Genomic DNA, 15,160 nt, shown 5'->3' on the forward strand with positions numbered 1-15,160 from the left:
CCTGTATTCATTCAATGGAATAGTATACTGCAATGAAATGAACAAATTAAAGGTACAGGGATAAATTTACAAACATAAAATAAAGCAAGAGAAGCCAGACAAGAATATATTGCATATGATTTCATTTGTGTGGAATTCAGAGAACAATTAAAACTATAGTGTTTAGGAATATAGGCTTAAGGAAGTGTTTACCCTATAAGGCATGATAATGATTACCTTTACAGGATAGTGATTAAAAGGTGGCGTCACTACCAAACTTACAGAAATAAAAAGTATCCCATGGAAATACTGTAAACAATTATATGTCAATAAATTAGATAATTTAGAGGAAATGGCCAAATTCCTAGAAACACAAATTACCAAAACTGACTGAAGAAGAAATAGAAAATTTGAGTAGACCTCTAACAAAGAGAATGAATTAGTAATTTTAAAACTTCCCACAAAGCAAAGCTCAGAACCAGATAGCTTGACTGATGAATTCTATCAAACATTTAAATGGGAATTAATACCAATCCTTCACAAACTTTTCCAAAACATAAAGGAAGAGGGAACATTTTCAAACCCATTCTATGAGGCCAGTATTACCCTGATACCAAAACCAGCCAAAGATATCACAAGAAAAAAAAAAAATCCCATATACTTCTGCCCTGACCCATATCAGAGGTACAGCCAACGAGCCACACAACCAGAATCTAGAGCATAAAGTGCCTAGGTCAGAGCATACCTTCCTGCTCTGCTCCACCCCCACAGGCCTCCCCTCCTCCTTCTAACCTTTGGGGGTTGAAAACCCCGGCACCCTGTGCACTCTCTACAGCCATGAAGGTCCTTGGGAACCTGTACAAGAAAGACATACTGAACAATAACATGCAGAACTAGGGAAGGCAGAGAGCACCTAATGTCACCTATCAGGCTCACCATGTCAGCAGGAACAAGAGGTCAGGTGGTAGAGACCAGAGGTGGCTTTTTTTTTGGTTGCACAGTTTGGCTAACAGGCTTATCTGGAGCAGGAAAAACCACGGTGAGCATGACTTTGGAGGAATACTTGGTTTGCCAGGTTATCCGTGCTGTACTTTGATTGGTGACAACGTTCATCAAGGTCTCAATAAAAATCTTGGCTTTAGTATTGAAGAGAGATGAGAATGTTCGTTGAGTTGCAGGAGTTGCTAAGCTGTTTACAGGTGCTGGCTTAGTGTGCATTACAAGTTTTATATCGCCTTATACTCAAGATCACAATAATACAAGGCAAATTCGGGAGGGTACAAGTTTGCCTTTCTTTGAAGTATTTGTTAAATGCACCTCTGCATGTTTGTGAACAGAGGTTATCAAAGGACTCTAAGAAAAAGCATGGGCTAGAGAAATTAAATGTTTCACTGGGCTTGGTTCTGAATATAAAAAACCAAAAGCCCCTGAATTGACGCTGAAAACAGACTCCTGTGACATAAATGGCTGTGTGCAGTAAGAGTTATGGAACTTCTTTGGGAATGGGATATTGTACCTGTGGCATCTTGTGTGTGCCAGAAAATAAACTTCATTTGGCAAAAACAGATGGAGAAATATTATCAGCATTAAAAATTAATAAAGTGGTTGTGCAGTGTGTGCAGGTTTTGGCAAAAGATTGGTGCATCTCACTGAACGACTTTATGAGAAATGGGGAGTACTTGCTCTGCCTTCATTTTGATTATCTTCTGGCTGGGGACATCATTAATTTGTCAGTGCCTATATTTCTGACAGCTACTCAAGAAGATAAATGCTGGACATCTGGACAGCTTTTGCTCTGATGTAGGAGAGTCACTGTGCAGCTCTTCTTCTTCACAATCCAGAGCTTTTTTTTTAACACAGGAAGGAGGAACACTGTGCTAGACAGTGAGGAACAACATTCAGGTCCACCCCTACATCAAGAATTGTTTTGGAACAAGGAGATTGGCTGACTGAAGGAGATCTTCAAGTCTTTGACCAAATTTATTAGAATGATGATCTTGATCAGTATTGTTTCACTCCTACTGAGCTAAAGCAGATGTTTAAAGATATGAAGGCTGATGCTGCCTTTGAATTTAATTATGAAACTCAGTCCACAATGGACATGCTCCATTAATACAGGATACTCAAAAGCAACTTCTAGAAAGGGGCTTATAGGTGCCCTGTCTTTCTCCTTCACCCTCTTGGTGGCTGGAGAAAAAATAATAATGTTCCTTTGAAGTGGCACAGGAAGCAACAGGCTGTAGTGCTAGAGGAATCCTGAAACAACAGTGGTGGCCATCCTTCCATATCCCATCATGGACCAACTGAGGTCCAGTAGCATTGCAGAACACTGATGGTCGCAGGAATCAACTTTTATACTGTTGGGTGAGACTCTGCTGGCATGTCTCATCCAGAAAACAGGGAAGGGTCTTTATGAGTCAACTCATAACAGCAAAGAGATAACAATGGCCCTTGGCTTAATCACCTTGGAAATAGTTTCCCTTCAAGTTACAGTTTACAACAAGAAAAAGAAGCGTGTAGACTACCATGACTCTGAACACCATGAAGACTTTGAATTTATTTCAGGAACACAAATGTGCAGACTTGCCCAAGAAGGCCAGAAACATCCTGAAGTGTCAAGACTCCCAAGGCCTGGACCGTGCTGATAATACTGCAGATGCTTGGAGAAACCTTAAGCTGTTAACCCAGTCACTCTATCTTTGACACTTCACTAAGTAACAGAAGGGACCAATAGTTACTGTTGGCATTTCTTTGTAGTGGTGTCTGTCTGGACACCCTTTCTAAAAAACAGACCGTTTTCCTTAATTAGCATCAGTTTTGGTCTGCCTTATGAGTTTTGTTTTGAACTTGTGTGGTACACTGCTAAGTTTAATATATCTTTTCCAGTTACTATGGTTAATATACCTTTAATACAATTTGAAAATCTTGTCTTTTTATTTTATATTTATGCTTCTGTCTCATGACTTTTTCAAGCTGTGATATTAGTTGTAATCAATAATATACATATTGAATCTTACTTTTTATCTCTGAAAAAAAATCCACTAGAAAATAAATTTGGCTAGACCTTATTTGGGAAACTTTACAAGACGTCTGTAGCAATTAGATTTTTGTTTCGGCATTGAAAATATAAGTTACGTTCTTTATTCCTTCCTTCCAATCAGCTGTGGATCTTTCAGGTGTTATAATCTAAGTATTCTTATGATCTGCATAAACTCTGAGTAAACTTTCTTTATTCAGTAAAATTAAACATTTTGCTTTCTTTTTGTTAAAAAGTGAAGCAAACCAAAGATGAATATCCCCTATGAATATAGATGCAAAAATTCTCAACAAAATGCTAGCAAACTAAATACAGCAATAAACAAAAAAGGTGACAGTGACCAAGTAGAATTTATCCTAGGAATGCAAAGTTAGTTTAACATCAAAATTAATTAATGTAATACATCACATTAATATCATAAAGGAGAAAAATCCTACAACCATCTTAATAGATACCAAAAAACTATTAAAGAAAATATAACATCCTTTCATGATAAAAATGTTCAACAAACTATAAGAGATCTTCCCCAACTTGACAAAGCATTAATGATGTTATCCACAGATACCATCATATTTAATGATGAAAGACTGAACACTTCCCTCTTAAGATCAAGAACAAGATAAGGATATTTGTTCATGCCTCTCCTATTTAACATTGTATTGAAGATTCTAGCCAAGGAAATTAGGCAAGAAAAAGAAGTAAAAAGCATACAGATTGGAAAGGAAGAAGTAAAGCTATCTTTATTTGCAGATGACATCATCTTGTATATAGAAAACCTTAAGGAACTCACGCACACACACACACACACACACATTCACACACTTACTAGAACTAATAAGCAAGTTTAAGAAGGTTACAGAATATTAAATCAATATACAAAAATCAATTGCATTTCTATACACTAACAAGGAACAATTTTCAAATGAAATCAGGAAAGCAATTCTCTTTGCAATAGCATCAAAAAATAAATTATTAGGTATATATTCTTTAAAAGTACAAGATTTGCACACTGAAACTACAAAGCATTGTTGAAAGAAATTTTAAAAGATCTAAATAAATGGAAAGATACTTTATGTCTGTCAAGCAGAAGATTTAATATCAAGCTGTCAATAATCCCCAAATTGATCTACAGATTCAATGTAATCCTTATTAAAATCCCATCTGGCTTGTATACAGAAATTGATGAACTGATCCTAAAATTTAAACAAAAGTCAAAGGTCCCAGAATAGACCACACAATCTTAAAAAACAAAAATGAAGTTGGAAGACTCACATTTTCTGATTTCAAAATTTACTAGGAAGCTATAGTAATCAAGACAAGGCAGTGTGGTACTAACAAAAGAATAGATCAATAGACTAATGTCATAATATGAGAATCCAGAAATAAATCCTTATATTTATAGTCAATTGATTTTTGACAAGTGTGCCAAGGCAACTAAGTGGGGAAAGAACAGTCTTTTCAACAAATTGTCCTGGCAGTACTGGATACCTACACACAGAAGAACAAAGTTGGTCCTTCAGTTCATAAAATAGAAAAAAATTAACTCAAAATAGATTATAGACCTAAATGTAAGAGTTAAAACTATAAAACTCTTAGAAGAAAACATAGGAGTATGTCTTTGTGACCTTGGGTGAGGCAATTGTTCCTTAGATATGAGACCAAAAGCACAAGCAACAAAAGAAAAAATAAATAAATTAGTACATTGAAATTTAAAACTTTATTCTGTCAATAATACCATCAAGAAAGTGAAAAGACAGCACACAAAATGAGAGAAAATATTTGCATATCATGTATAAAAGAGATTTGTATCCAGAAAATATGCAGAACTCTTATGATTCAAAAATAAAACAAACAACCCAATTAAGCAATGAGCAAGGAATCTGAATATTTCTCCAAGGAAGACATGTGAATGACCAATAAGCACATCAAAAGATGCTTGACATTATTAGTCATTAGGGAAATGCAAATCAAAACTACAGTGAGAAATACCCACTAGGATGGCTATACTCAAAAAGACAGATAATAACACGTGTTGAGGAAGATGTAAAGAAATTAGAGGCTTCATATATTGATGGTAGTAATGTCTAGCCACTTTGGAAAACAGTTTTGCAGTTTCTCAAAATGTTAAATATAGAGTTATCAATATGACCCAGTAATTCCACTTCTAGGAGTAAACCTAAGGGGAATAAAAACATATACCCACACAAAAACTTGTACGTGAATGCTTATAGCGGCATTATTCATAATGGCCAAAAGATAGAAAAATTCCAAATGTCTATTAACCAATGAATGGATAAACAAAATGTGGCACATCCATAAAATTCAATATTCTTTGTCCATAAAAAGGAATGAAGTATTGGTACATGCTACAACATGGATGAACCTTGAAAACATTGCTAAGTGAAAGAAGCCAATTACAAAAGACCACATGTTACAATACATAGTTTCACCTGCGTGGAATATTTGGATTAGCCAAATCTATAGAGACAGAAAGTAGATAAATATTTACCTAAGACTGGGGGTAAGGGAGTAAGGAAATCATCGGAGCAAATAAGGAGTGACTGTTAGTGAGTATGGGGTTTCTTTTAGGGGGGATTAAAATGTTCTAAGAATTACATTTTGGTGATTGATACAACCCTGTTAATATACTAAGGATATCAAATTTTACACATTAAATGGGTTAATTTGATGGTATTTGAATCATATCAATAAAGCCATTAAATATTGTGTACAAAATTCAAGGGAACTCAGTGACTAGCTAGGAGATTGTGGATGTCAGGAAAACATATAATAAAACAAATAAGAGGGCTCCCCTGGTGGCACAGTGGTTGAGAGTCCGCCTGCCGATGCAGGGGACACGGGTTCGTGCCCCGGTCCAGGAAGATCCCACATGCCGTGGAGCGGCTGGGCCCGTGCGCCATGACCGCTAAGTCTGTGTGTCCGGAGCCTGTGCTCCACAATGGGAGAGGCCACAACAGTGAGAGGCCCGCATACTGCAAAAAACAAACAAACAAACAAACAAACAAAAAACAAGAATTAAGTGAGGGAAGCAGCATGTGTAAATATTTTGAGAAGCAACAGAGTTTGGCATAGTTTAAGAATGACCAGATCAGAATCCCTTAGGCCATGGAAAGAAGATTTAGTAGTATTCTAAATAATAGAAATCTATTAAAAGGTTTTAAAATTATCACTGGCTACAATGTGGAAAATGGATTGAAGGATAGAAAGAGCAGAAATTAGAATAGAAAGGAATCAATTGCAATAGACAAGTCTCAAGATTATGAGGGTTGGACGGGAGTAAGGCAGTAGTGACATAGAAATGAATTAATTTGACAATTATTCTGGAGGCAGAAAGCATAGGGCTTGGTAATGTAGTGAATGTTGTTTGCCTGAAGATAAGGAAAAGGTGAGAAACATGACTCTGAGTTTTTTGGTTAGTGTAACAAGATGAATGGTTGATTCAACAGCAAGAAAGAGAACACTGGAGAAGACGCAGTTTGTAGAGGAGGGTTTGGAGAAAGATGATCATTGGTATACAAGTAAATCTATTGAATTTAAGGACTGAAGTTGAAGTAGACATGTTCAGAGACATGAGATGAATTTGTGCTCAAGAGAGAGACAGAGAGAGAGAGACAGACAGAAGCTGGAGGTCCTGAAAAAGTTTTGTTTTTTTCCCTGGTAGTTTTGTTCCATTTCCCCAGATCTGTCCAATAATTCCCATTCTCCAATTGTATCTTTTTATTCCTTGAAACCAAAGAATCTTTGAATAAGAATCAAGATATTTGTCTGTTTTCAGTCTCTCAGAGTCAAAATATCCATGTAGTATTTGTAATAGAAATGTTTCAATAACAAGTGACAAAAAATAAAATAAAAATCTCTAAACTCAAAATGACTTAAACAACAAAGAGGATTATTGATTTAAGTAACTGAAAAGTCAGAATATGAGGCTTGATCTCACACCTCAAATGAAATCTCCAAGGATCTTCTTTCTCATATCCTCTCTACTGTGGTTTTCTGATGGCTTGTATCCCCGTGCCACCCTGGTAGCCCTCTGGGAGTTCCAGGTTCTTCTGATAGTTTCAGCAGAATGTTTGCAGCAGTTCTAGATGTCATATCTTCATACTCAGGGAACTAAGAGTCTCTTACACTAGCTGTTGTACATCAGTTCCTTTCACTGGCCTGAACATCCGTGTCCTTCCCTAATCCAACCACTGTGACAAGATTACAATGCCGATCTTCCTTAATTTGTGATGGGATTACATCCCATCCATCATTAACTTGAAAATGTCAAAGTTGAAATGCATTTAATACATCTAACCTAAGAAACATCAGAGCTTAGCTTAGCCTATCTTAAACATGGTCAGAAAACGTATGTAAAAATTAATAAACAGAAACTTCAATTAAATAGAGTTGGGAGACCAGAAAGGGGAGCTTGCATGCCTTGAGGCCCTACCCAGGTACAAAAGGAAGAAGAAAGACTTCTCTTATTTCCTGGAAAGGACTCAGCCAATAAAAGCCAAGGACTCTTTGTTTACTATAGCCCTCCCAACTTCCTTTTCTCCTCTATAGAAGTGTGCTACCTCCCTTGTGGGGGGAGACGTGAGGGAGGGGAGCAAGTGGTGCTTGCAAGTGGTTTGCCATCTTTGCAGACTCCAAATTGCAATTCTCTGCTTATCTGAACCCATCTTTGCTGGAGAGATATATGAAAGTCTATCTATTTCTGGTCAACACTTACATTAGCCTACCGTGGGCAAAATCACCTACCTCAAAGCCTATTTTATAATAAAATAATGAACATCTCACGTCATGTATTGAATACTGTACTGAGAGTGAAAAAGAGAATGGTTGTATGAGTACAGAATGGTGGTAAGTATATCGGTTTTTTACCCCTCAGTACTTCCCAGCAACATGAGGAAGTATTGCACCACATATGACTGGCCTGGGAAAAGATCAAAATTCACAATTTGAAGTATGGTTTCTACCGAATGTGTATAGCTGTTGCACCATCGTAAAGCCAAAAAATCTTAAGTCAAACCATTGTAAGTCAAGGACCGTCTGTATTCTGATTTTAGACAACAAAGAGTCACCCCTGAAGCAGGACATGCATTCAATTTCACCCAAACTGCATGGCTAGAAAAAAGGAAGGAGCAGATTTCCTCCCCAAATATAAAGATTCTCTCGGTTAAAAACAAAAATGCGGAGAAGGGGAGAATAGATTCAAGGAAGGTAACAAAAAATATCCTTCAAAATGGTTCCAGGCACTATTCTATACTACGGTATCAAAATCATTCTATGTAGGGCTTCCCTGGTGGCGCAGTGTTTGAGAGTCTGCCTGCTGATGCAGGGGACACGGGTTCGTGCCCCGGTCCGGGAAGATCCCACATGCTGCGGAGTGGCTGGGCCCGTGAGCCATGGCCACTGAGCCTGTGCGTCCGGAGCCTGTGCTCTGCAACAGGAGAGGCCACAACAGTGAGAGGCCAGCGTACCATTTAAAAAAAAAAGAAAATCATTCTATGTAGACCAGAAATCTTAAAAATTACTTTAGATTACTTTTCACCTGTAAATCAACAACAGCAAAAATTAACAATAGAATATAGCCTTCCAAGGGAAAAAAAAAATGGTATTTTATTTCCCTATACTTCATGATGGAGCAAAGTCATGAAACTGTGGTGGTGAAGGTTGCGAGGGAAAGTCAGTGCACTGAATATATTGTCTATTCCCATCTTTCATTCACATTCTTTGCAGACATTAGTAAGGGTCACCAGAAGCACCCATGCTAATCAAAGAACAAAAACTGTGGTGTCGTATGTTACAGCCTCTATTCCTGGATGAATAAATAACACTGAAAGTTGCTTGTCTTTCTTTATGTAGCTGATATCCTGCAGGTATTTTAAGGAAATAGTGTTCCTAAGACAGTCACATAAAAACGTTAGTGGAAATATGATGATCCATCATATTAGTCTATGAAAAGATATATAGTTTTTGCATTTTAAAATTAGCAAAATATTCTTAGTAGAATAAAACTATCCCCAAATAAATACATTAATGAAATTGTTTTGTTGCTTAAAATAAAAGGAAAAAGGAATACAATTAAGACTTCCACTCTCATCTTAGTTTTGTCACTTCAAATGTACAAAGTATTTATAGCTGCATCTTGTGTGCAAATGAACAGAAAATCCTGTGTTTGTAAAACTACAGACTATATAAAAATAGATTTTACTTTTAAATCATATTATAGTTAAGTTAGTCATTAACAATTACATAAAAAATAGACAATCATCATGTTTCCATTGGCAAAAGTATGATATGAAAAGCATTACATGCCAATCTTCAAATTTGTCTTTATATGTGAGGTACTAAATCAAAGAGTATTAAGAGTAATGCAAATCAATATAAATATTCTATAGTACTCTGCTCTAAATCTAGAATGACATAAAAATATTTGAGCTTATTGCTCATAGGATTTATTCAATGAATTTAGTTTTTAAAATAAGCTCACTTAAAACACATATTTTATTGTTCTTTTAAAAGTTAAAACTAAATGCTACAACATTTTCCCCCCTATTTGTTGAATACATATTTCAAACTCATTTTCCCCATGCTTTAGAGGAAAAAATACAACATCTGAGATTTAAAGAATTCCACTTATTTAAACTCTGTTTTAAAATTACTTGAGCTATGAAATATTATTGATTCATTGAACAATAGTATTCCATTCAAGGGATGAATAAGTGTGATCAACCAAGGCTCTGTATACATAACATAGAAAAAACAGTTCAGATATTATATTAGTAAAAATTATTAGGCAATCCTAATGTTTGAGTTCATAATACCAAGTAAGCAAATAATTGACTAAAATTTATTCCTTTCCCTATTCTGAAATTATAAAGATAGTCTCTTACAATTCCTCCAAAACATTTTACACTGTTGCTGCCATATTTAGATCTTTAATCCACACAGAATTATTTATAGCTTTTGGTTGGAGACAGGGATTCTCATTTTTTTTCTCTATATTGATAATCGAAGTTTTAAATACTATTTAATCAACAGCCTATCCTTCTCCACTGGTAGGCAATGTTGCCTCTGTCATATATAAGGTTTCCATTCATGTACTGATCTATTTCAAGTCTCTGTTCAGTTCCATCGGTCTATTTTTCTTTCCTGGAGAAATGCACACTGCCTTTATTGTTTATAGCTTTATATTATTTACAGTTTATAATGAGTATTTGTATATGGAAGGAGGTCTCCTTATATTGTACTTCTTCCAAATTATTGTGACTATTTTAGTCTTTTGGACTTCAATATATATTTTATAATCATTTTGTCAAGTTCTAAGTAGGTTAAAAAAAAAAATAAAAAGCCAGGATGTTGATTGGAATTTTGTCTTATTTCGCTGCCTCAGATATCCAGTTTTGATGTGAGGAGGGAGGCTGAGGCTTAAATATTATATTCATTTTCTTTGATCATTGAGGACTAGTCAGGGTTTTACTTTCTTCTGAATCACTATTGGCTAGTTATATTTCTAGAAATTGAACATTTTGTCTTAAGTTTTCAAATTTAATGACTTGTTTATAATATCTTCTTTTAAAAAAATCTTTTTCTGTTTATGGGGTTATGACTTTTTTTCACTGCTAATATTCTTCTTTGATGGATTCTCTCTCTCTCTCTCTCTCTCTCTCTCTCTCTCTCTCTCTCTCTCGCTCTCTCTCTCTCTCTCTCTTTTTTCCTTGCTCAATCTTGCCAGGGGGTGCCTATTTTATTAGACATTTCAAAAAGTGAGTGTTTGGCTCTGTGGATCCTCTCTATTTAATTTTTTTTCTATTTAATTAATTTCTCCTCTTGTTATTATTTCATTCTTCCAACTTACTTTTGTTTTATTCTGTTGTTCTTTTTCTAACTGCTTTAAGTTTAAAACTAAGGTTATCAATTTTCAAACAATAATAGAAGAGTTAAAATTATTTTAAGTAATGCTTTACCTACATCTCCTAAATTTTAGACGAATTGTTTTCATCAATTTTCAGTCCTAAATATTTTCTAATGTCCATAATTATTCCTGTTTAGAACCAAAGATTATTTGCAAGTGTCTTTTATTATAATTTCCATATAGATTTTTAAATAAGCATTTTTAATGATTTCTAAAGTATATAAACTATAAACAGAAAAATCATCTGTTTATCAATTCTTTTTTTTTTAAGAACCTGCTTAATGATGTAGAATATGGACATTTCTTATAAATGTTCCATGTGTGTTTGTGAAGGATGTACATTCTCTAATTGTTGAATATAGAGCTGTTACTGAGTTCAAGCTTGTACCACTCGCCTCAAGACAGGTCAAAAAATGGAGAGACAAGTTGTTAGGGCAAGAAGTAGTGACTTTATTCAGGAAACCAGCAGACCAAGAAGATGGTAGACTGGTGTTCCAAAGAACCATCTTGCCAGGGTTTGGATGCTAGTTTCTTTTACAAAGAGCAGGGGAGTGAGGAGGTAAAGTTAAAAAGGTGATAAGCTGTTGCAAATATCTCCTGGTTTCAGCCAGACTCCAGAAGGGATGTGTTAATTCCTTCTTTCCTGCAGCCGTTCATAGGTGGGCCTGGTTAGGATGTTTCCTATGAGCTGAAAGGTATTTTAGTTCAGACATGGGAGGCAGTGTTCCTAGAGATGGGCCATTATGTATACTTTAAGTTATAGGCAGCATCCCTTTAGTGATTAAGTTGTAGCAAAAGCAATAGAATACAAAGGTTAAAGAAACAGATCCAATATGGAATCAGATTTGTTTCTCCCTATTACAGAGCTGTGTATGTGCCCGGTGTATCAGGCTTGCTAACTGTGTTGTAAAAATCCTCCATGTCCTTACCAATGTTTTTGTCTCTATCTCTATCATGCCTTATGAATGAGTTTAAAACTTCCTATCATGAATGTTAATTTAGTAATTTCTCTTTAAAATTCAGTCAGTTTTACTATATATGTATTACAATATATTATACATATAGATAAATATATATATATAAACATTACAGTGTTGGGTGCTTAAAAATTCTTATTTTCTTCATCTTTCTGTAAGAATTATACCTTCTATCATTAAACATTGACTTTCCTTAGCCCCCCAAAATATTTTTATTTGGAAGTCAATGTTGTCTAATAAAGTGAGATGGATATATTTACACACCTACACCAGATTACTTTGTTTAGTGTTTGCCTAATATTTATCCTTTAACTTTTCACTATTATGTGTCAAAATGTTTAATGTTGTGTTTGAAAAGAGCACATATAGAGATTTTATTATTTATCCAAACTTGAAAATATTCTTATTTTGACTTGCATGTTTACTCTACTGACATTTATTGTGATCACTAGTGCATTGTGAATTAGTTCTACTACTTTATATTTACGCTGCTTTTTCTTTGCTTCTTTTCTTTTCTTTACTCCTTTCCTGCTTGCTTTTGAATCTCCATCAGGCATTTTACATTCCATTTTCCCTCCACCAGTGGCTAGAAAGTTATATGTATTCAGGTAAAACTATCTTTTATAACTAGTCCCCATATATTAGTGGCTTAATACAATACAGTTTACCAGAAGCTGAAGCCAGTAACTGGTAGGAACACTTAGATGGCAATCGATAAATTGCTGAAGGCTGAGTGTGGACTAGCTTGAGAGTTAAAAACTCCTAAAGGCCCCATCATAGGGAGGTCCCTGCACTTTCATGAGTTGTAGTTCCAGGAGCTCATATCAGAGGGAAAAATCCCCTTCTGCTTTGGGAAGGGGGAAGGGAAAAGCAGCCATTTTGAAATACACCCAGAGCCTTCTGCTCTGCATAACAAAAGCCCTGCCCTCAAGGGAAACTACTATACCAGGAATAAACAGGGTTCAGTTTCCAAGAAGACATAACAATCGATAATGTGGGTGTTCATTTGTATATGTATGGGTATACACTTATGCGTGTATGTGTGTACCTACTAATCTGTTTATGTGTATATATGTTTATACATATGTACGTGTACAATGTATCAATATTTGTTTATCAATCTTGACAAATATACTCATGTAAGATGTTAATAATAAGGGAAACTGGGGTGAAGGTGGGGAAGAGTAGAATGTATATGGAAACTGTGTACTATCTGCTCAATTTTTCTGTAAACCTAAAGCTGTTATAAAATATAAATCTGGGACAAAGTGAGAGAGTGGTAGTATATATGTGGACATATATACACTACCAAATGTAAAATAGCTAGGTAGTGGGAAGCAGCCGCATAGCACAGGGAGATCAGCTCAGTGCTTTGTGACCACCTAGAGGGGTGGGACAGGGAGGGTGGGAGGGAGACGCAAGAGGGAAGAGTTATGGGGATATATGTATATGTATAGCTGATTCACTTTGTTATAAAGCAGAAACTAACACACCATTGTAAAGAAATTATACTCCAATAAAAAAGTTAAATATATATATATATATATATATATATATATATATATAAACTATCAAAAAAACAAAAAAAAAACATTTTTAGCTCTCAGGCCTTATAAAACCAGGCCACAGGCTGGATTTAGAGGACAGGCCTTGGTTTCTTGAACTCTGATCTAAAAAACCTTCATTCTGGGGTCTATTTCCATCTTCTTGGAGTCTTTTAGAAATGTCTTTGGTGAAGTACAACCAACTCTGTTGGTGGTAAACTCTCATTTTTGTTCATCTGAAAACACCTTGTTTTTATTCTTTTTTTGAATAATAGTTTCATTGAGAATTCAATTTTAGGTAGCCAGCAAGTTCTGCAAGCATTTTGAAGGCATTATACTTCTGTCCTTTTTGGCTCCTGAGAGATCTGTTCTAGTTTTTCTTTCTCTGACTGCCTATAACACTTCCTATTTGTCTCCAATGCTCTGTGGTTACTGGCATATGCCTAATTGTGTATTAATAAGTGGTTTTCTTGTTTCTGCTTGAGACTTTGGGTGGATTGTTGATTCTGAAGTTTTAAATCTTTTAAAAATTCTGGAAAATTCTCAGCCATTATCTCTTGGAATATTTCCTCTATCCCATTTTCTCTATTATTTTGGATTCCATTTAAGTATATTTAAAAACTTTTTACTCTGGACTTTCTTTCATATTTTCTACCATTTATTTCCTCTGTGTTGCACTTTGTATAATTTTTTAAATATTTATTTGATTTCACTAAATGTCTCTGTAGCTGTCTCTAATTCATTTAACTCATCCACTTGGACTTTGATATCTGGATTTCTTTTTCCCTCAAAGTTTTATTCAGTTTATTTTTAAATCTGCCTGGCCATTTTCTTAATGATACCCCACTGTTGTTTAAATATTCTTATTACAGCCTTTATTTCTTTAAACATTCTTAGCAGTCAAATCCTGATATTCCTGTTCACAACCCTTTGCATTCACCTCTACAAGGCAGAGTCTGTTGCTGGAAACCTGCAGCTCTGTCTGTTTAATTTTACCTGACCCTAGGAGCACACTCAGCCCATGCACAAGGCAAATCCAAAGGATGGAAGAGTTAATGGTCCCAGAAGCATCTTTCTTCCAGTGATGGAAAGGAAGTCAAAGTCTAAATATCCTCATCTTCCTTGTCTCTCATTTGGGATAATTCTGAGGTATGTTCTACACCATCTAGCAGAGTGACAGTGGATCCACTTGCCCAAAGTAGAAACTGGTTTAGTATTACTTTGTCTGTTGGCTTCTTTCCCCTTTGCACCTAATTTTCCCAATCCTCTACTGGTATATCCTGGGGTCATTTACTACATAAACTACTTTCATTTGAGCCCTTCCCTTAGAGTCTGCTTCTGGGGGGAACTCAAAATTTTACCTTATATTCACCATTTGATATGCTTATTCTGTGGAACTCTTGAAGGATATGTTCCTTGTGTTGTTTCATTTTTGTTTTTCCCTCCTGATTCATGCTTTTCGTTGACTTATTTATGTGTGTGTGTGTGTGTGTGTGTGCATTTTCCTTGTTATTTTTTGAACTATAACTTTATGTTTTGCATGGTTTATCTATGAGAGTCTTACAATCCATAAGTTATGGGTTCTTTTTTTTTTCTGAAGGTTTGTTCTTTGTCTCTACTAGGTTTGTCAGAGTGTTATGAACCAAAAGTCAAATTATAGTCATTTCTAACTTGAATTTCCCAAATAATGCAGCACAAT

The 15,160-nt window shown here is 35.3% G+C and overlaps 1 pseudogene; it reads left to right on the top strand.

Annotated features, from left to right (window-relative positions):
- The first annotated feature begins 816 nt into the window (after positions 1-816).
- LOC137210985 (bifunctional 3'-phosphoadenosine 5'-phosphosulfate synthase 1-like) lies at positions 817-1,415 on the top strand (annotated as a pseudogene).
- Positions 1,416-15,160: the final 13,745 nt, after the last annotated feature.

The sequence above is a fragment of the Pseudorca crassidens genome, chromosome 2, assembly GCF_039906515.1.
Source record: "Pseudorca crassidens isolate mPseCra1 chromosome 2, mPseCra1.hap1, whole genome shotgun sequence".
Lineage (NCBI taxonomy): Eukaryota > Metazoa > Chordata > Mammalia > Artiodactyla > Delphinidae > Pseudorca > Pseudorca crassidens.